Below are 6,179 nucleotides of genomic sequence, written 5' to 3'. Positions count from 1 at the left end.
GGCCCAGCAGGCCATCAACCCCACTGGGCCAACCCACCAGGCCCAGCCGGCCACCCCACTTAACCCCCTCGGTCCACTGACCGAACCCTAACCCCCACGATCCCCACTTTTCCCCACCTCTCGATCCACTCCGCTCCCTCTCCCTCGCCCGATCCCGATTCTGGATCGAGCCCCGCCCCACCGTCGCGCCTCATCCCGCCACTACTTCGCTGGAGCCACCCCGTCGCCGGAGCTCCTCGTCGTCCTCTTCCCCGCCAGATCCCCTGAGCCCGATGCCGGCGCCCAACCCGACGCCGCCCAGCCGCCTCGCCTGCGCCCCGACAGCGGCTGGCACTCCCGCCGCTCGACGCCGTGGCCCGTCGCCCTACCGGTCCCCCGCCACCTCGCCACCCTGTCCACGACCGCGCCGTCGGTGAACCCCGCCCGAAGCTACCTCGACCCTGCCTCCCCGACGCCGTCACCGGAGCCACCGAGCCGCCGCCTGGACCTCGCCGGACTTTCTCGCCGGTCTGCTTCCTCCTCCTCGCCGGCCTGCCTCCACTCCGTCCGCGACGTCTCCGTCCTCCTCCTCACGCCCACTGCCTAGACCCCACGGACGTGGTGAGGCCCCGATCTCCTCCTCTCCTCCTCTGTCGCACCCCGTTCGCCCCTGCTCGACCCAGAGCGCGCGCCCATGCACTCCTGTGCGCTCCCGCGCGCGCGACCAACGCCATCCAGCCGCAGCCACGACGCCCGTCGCCCCCCCTGCTGCCCGCGCCCGCCGCCTGCTGTGCGTGCCCACATGCAACCACCCCGGCGCCGGCCACAACGCCCGCACACCCGCGCCAGCCTTCTGCGGCTGAGCCTCGCCGTGGCCTCCGTCGGCCGCCCCGCTGGATCCAGCGGCACCGCGCGGGTCCGTTCCCTCGGGCATGCGCCCGTGAGCCCCTGCGCCCGAACGCCCATCGCCCGTTAAGGCCCTGGGCCACTTACTTGCGGGCCCCAGCGCCCAGAACGGTTTTATATATAAAAAAATTATATATATATATATTAAATAAATAAATAATAATTAAATTAATTAATTAATTAAGGAATTAATTAAGTTAATTAATCATAATTAGATTAAGCTAATTAACTAATTAGTTTAATTAAACAGTAATTAGATTAGCTAAACATTAATTAGACTAAACAGTCAATGACGAATGGGACCCACCTGTCAGGTTGACCAAGTCAACCCTGTTGACTGCTGACGTCAGCATGACATCATGCTGACGTCATAAATTCATTTTCGAATTAAATAATTACTTAATTAAATTCCAGAAATTAATATAATCTTTAGAAAATCATATCTTTTAATCCGTAACTCGGATTAAAATATTCTCAACATGAAAGTTGCTCAGAACGACGAGGCGAATCCGGATACGCAGTCCGTTCGTTCGCCACACACCCCTAACCTATCGAACTCGCAACTTTCCCCCTCCGTCTCCTCTGCCCGAAAACGCGAAACACCGGGAATACTTTCCCGGATGTTTCCCCCCTTAACCGGTACCACCTCATACCACGTTAGGGCACACCTAGCACCGCTCATTGTCACGTCACGCATCGTCGTGTTTATGTTTGCATTGTATTCATTGTTTCTTCCCCCTCTTATCTACGGTAGACTACGAGACCGACGCTGATGCCACCGAGTACGACTACGTCACCGACGACCCCTCCTTGTCTGAGCAACCAGGCAAGCCCCCCCCTTGATCACCAGATATCGCCTATTCTACTCTATACTGCTTGCATTAGAGTAGTGTAGCATGTTACTGCTTTCGTTAATCCTATTCTGATGCATAGCCTGACATTGTCGCTACATCTGTTGATACCTTACCTGCAATCATATATGCTTAGTATAGGATGCTAGTTTATCATCATTGGCCCTACATTCTTGTCAGTCTGCCTTGCTATACTATCGGGCCGTGATCACTTGGGAGGTGATCACGGGTATATACTATACATACATACATACTATACAGATGGTGACTAAAGTAGGGTCAGCTCATTGAGTACCCGCAAGTGATTCTGACGAGGGGGCTGAAAGGACAGGTGGCTCCATCCCGGTAGAGGTGGGCCTAGGTTCCCGACGGCCCTCGACTGTTACTTTGTGGCGGAGCGACAAGGCAGGTTGAGACCACCTAGGAGACAGGTGGGCCTGGCCCTGTTCGGCGTTCGCGGATACTTAACACGCTTAACGAGATCTTGGTATTTGATCTGAGTCGGCTACGAGCCTATACGCACTAACCATCTACGTGGGAGTAGTTATGGGTATCCCGACGTCGTGGTATCAGCCGAAGCACTTCAGACGTCAGCGACGGAGCGGCGCGCGCCGGATTGGAACGTAAGCCTGCTCTTGTATTAAGGGGGCTAGTTCTGCTTCCGGCCGCCCACGCAACGTGCAGGTGTGCTATGGGCGATGGGCCCAGACCCCTGTGCGCTTAGGTTTAGACCGGCGTGCTGGCCTCTCTGTTTTGTCTAGGTGGGGCTGCGACGTGTTGATCTTCCGCGGCCGGGCATGACCTAGGAAAGTGTGTCCGGCCAAATGGGATCAAGCGTGTTGGGGAATGTGGTGCACCCCTGCAGGGAAGTTAATCTATTCGAATAGCCGTGATCTTCGGTAACAGGACGACTTGGAGTTGTACCTTGACCTTATGACAACTAGAACCGGATACTTAATAAAACACACCCTTCCAAGTGCCAGATACAACCGGTGGTCGCTCTCCCTCAGGGATATGAGGAGGGGATTGCCGGGTAGGATTATGCTATGAGATGCTATTTGGATATGCTACTTGGAGATGCTACTTGGAGGACTTCAATCTACTCTCTTCTACATGCTGCAAGACGGAGGCTGCCAGAAGCGTAGTCTTCGACAGGTTTAGCTATCCCCCTCTTATTCTGGCATTCTGCAGTTTAGTCCACTGATATGGCCTCCTTACACATATACCCATGAATATGTAGTGTAGTTCCTTGCTTGCGAGTACCTTGGATGAGTACTCACGGTTGCTTTCTCCCCCCCTTTTCCCCTTTCCTTTCTTCCTGGTTGTCGCAACCAGATGCTGGAGTCCAGGAGCCAGACGCCACCATCGACGACGACCCCTACTACACCGGAGGTGCCTACTACTACGTGCTGCCCGCTGACGACGACCTGGAGTAGTTAGGAGGATCCCAGGCAGGAGGCCTGCGCCTCTTTCGATCTGTATCCCAGTTTGTGCTAGCCTTCTTAAGGCAAACTTGTTTAACTTATGTCTGTACTCAGATATTGTTGCTTCCGCTGACTCGTCTATGATCGAGCACTTGTATTCGAGCCCTCGAGGCCCCTGGCTTGTATTATGATGCTTGTATGACTTATTTTATTTTTAGAGTTGTGTTGTGATATCTTTCCGTGAGTCCCTGATCTTGATCGTACACATTTGCGTGCATGATTAGTGTACGATTGAATCGGGGGCGTCACAACTTCCGAACTAGGCTCAACCCACACTAGGGGTTGAGAACGGGGAATTTTATGCCCCACCCACCACCCATTTCATAGCCACTGTCGAAGATTTAACTGGCACGCTCGACTACGGTTCCGAAGACATCGACGGTATGGGCAACGATACCGGAGACGAGAAGAGCCAGAACCTGCCGTTCACCGGACGCTGGACGGCCACTTCCTCATATGACGTGTACATGGTGGACACCCCCAAAGAGAATGACGGCGACGATGGGGAGAATCTATAGGACAAGCCTGTCGAAGCACCTCCGAAGCGTCGACGTCAACAACGCCGATCAAATCGCGTCACGAAAAAGACAACAATACCGGCACCGGAGACAACAATACTCCGGAGAACGCCAAAGACCAAACAGCCCCTATCGAGCCAACATATGAACAAGATGATTGGGAGGATAGGCAAGTCAACCCCGACGATCCCGCCAGAAACGAGGGCTCAGAGGATAGTAACTACCTACCGATCTTTGAGGAGGACGAGAGCCTTGACAATGAAGATTTCATCGTGCCGGAGGAAGCCCTCGAACAAGAGAGCTTTAAGCGCTGGCTAATAGCCACTGCAAGAAGCCTAAAAAAGAAGCGACAGCAACTTCAAGCTGATTAGGATTTACTCAATGACAGATGGACTAATGTCCTGGCAGCCAAGGAATATGGCCTCGAGCGCCCAACTAAGAGTTACCCAAAGCGCAGGATGCTATGCCAATTCGACGATGAGGTCCTGGAACCTATACCAACAGCGCGTAATGCTGCTGACGGACTTGATCGACCACCTCGTGGTCGGGACAGAGCGACAACTCAAGCCGAACACCAGACCGCACCACCTCGCCCTAGAGGCAGACAGACAGCGGCTGCAGGATACACATACTACCTGCGAGAGGACCTAGACAATAGAGCCGGCCATACCAGATCAATCTATGGATCAAGGGGGCGTGCACCAGCACGAGAAGACGACCATCAGGCCTGGCGCGACAAGCAGAACCTCACCCGGGCCGAAAACCGCATACGGACTTCATCCGAACTGTGTCGTGACATCGCCCGATACAGAGGCGCCGCACACCCCCTATGCTTCACCGATGAAGTAATGGAGCACCAGTTCCCATAAGGGTTTAAACCCTTGAACATTGAATCATACGATGGCACAGCAGATCCCGCAGTATGGATTGAAGATTTTGTTCTCCACACCACATGGCCCGCTATAATGACTTACATGCCATCAAGTACCTCCCCCTAAAACTTAAGGGGCCAGCAATGCCACTGGCTGAACAGCCTTCCAGAAAACTCTATTGGTAGCTGGGAAGAGTTGGAGGACGCCTTCAAAGACAACTTCCAAGGTACCTATGTTCGGCCCCCAAACGCCGATGACCTTAGTCACATAATCCAGCAACCCGTCGAATCAGCCCGGAAGCTCTGGACCAGGTTCTTAATAAAAAAGAACCAGGTTGTGGATTGTCCGGACGCCGAAGCCCTCGCGGCCTTCAAACACAGCGTCCGAGATGAGTGGCTCGCCCGACACCTCGGCTAAGAGAAGCCGAAGTCCATGACAGCCCTTACCGCACTTATGAACCGCTTTTGCGTGGGAGAAGATAGTTGGCTAGCTCGTAGAAGCAATAGCACTAGCGACCCAGGCACCTCTGAAGCCAGGGATGGAATTGGCAAGCCACGACGCGACAAGCACAAGCGTCGAAACAATAATGAAGACACGACGGTCAACGCCAGATTCAGTGGCTCCAAATCCGATCAACAGAAGAAGCCATTCCAAGGAAACAAGGATGGTCCATCCAGTTTGGACATAATACTTGATCCACCTTGCCAGATTCATGGCACCCCCGATAAACCTGCCAATCACACCAGCAGAAACTGTTGGGTTTTTAAACAGGCCGGCAAGCTCAACGCCGAACACAAGGGGAAAAGGCTTTCCAGCAAGGACGGCGATGAAGAGCCTCGCCCACCGAACACAGGGGGACAAAAGAAATTTCCCCCGAGGTCAAAACAGTGAATATGATCTACGCCATCCACATCCCCAAGCGGGAGCGCAAGCATGCACTAAGGGACGTGTACGTCGTAGAGCCGGTCGCCCCAAAATTCAACCCATGGTCGGCTTGTCCGATCACCTTCAATCGAAAGGACCACCCGACCAGTATCCGGCATGGAGGTTTGGCAGCTTTGGTTCTCGACCCAATCATCAAAGGATTTCACCTCACGCGAGTCCTCATGGACGGTGGCAATAGTCTTAACCTGCTTTACTAGGACATTGTCTGCAAAATGGCTATTGATCCATCAAGAATCAAGCCCACTAAAACTACCTTTAAAGGAGTAATACTTGGTGTAGAAGCCCGTTTCTCGGGCTCAATAACATTGGAGGTCATCTTCGGGTCACCAGACAACTTCCGCAGTGAAGACTAGATCTTTGATATCGCCCCCTTCCGAAGTGCCTATCACGCACAGCTCGGACGGACCGCTTTCGCTCGATTCAATGCGGTCCCACACTACGCGCATTTAAAGCTCAAGATGCCCGGCCCATGTGGCATCATAACAGTCAATGGAAACACGAAACGCTCCCTCTGTAATGAGGAGCACACCGCGGCCCTCGAGACCAAAGTACAGAGCGGCCCTATCAAGCCGAACACTTCATCGGCCATCAAACCGCCGGACATGGTCAAACGAGTCCGGTCAG

Source organism: Triticum dicoccoides, chromosome 5B (assembly GCF_002162155.2).
Source record: "Triticum dicoccoides isolate Atlit2015 ecotype Zavitan chromosome 5B, WEW_v2.0, whole genome shotgun sequence".
NCBI classification, from domain to species: Eukaryota; Viridiplantae; Streptophyta; class Magnoliopsida; order Poales; family Poaceae; genus Triticum; species Triticum dicoccoides.
Note: the sequence above shows the minus strand (reverse complement) of the source record.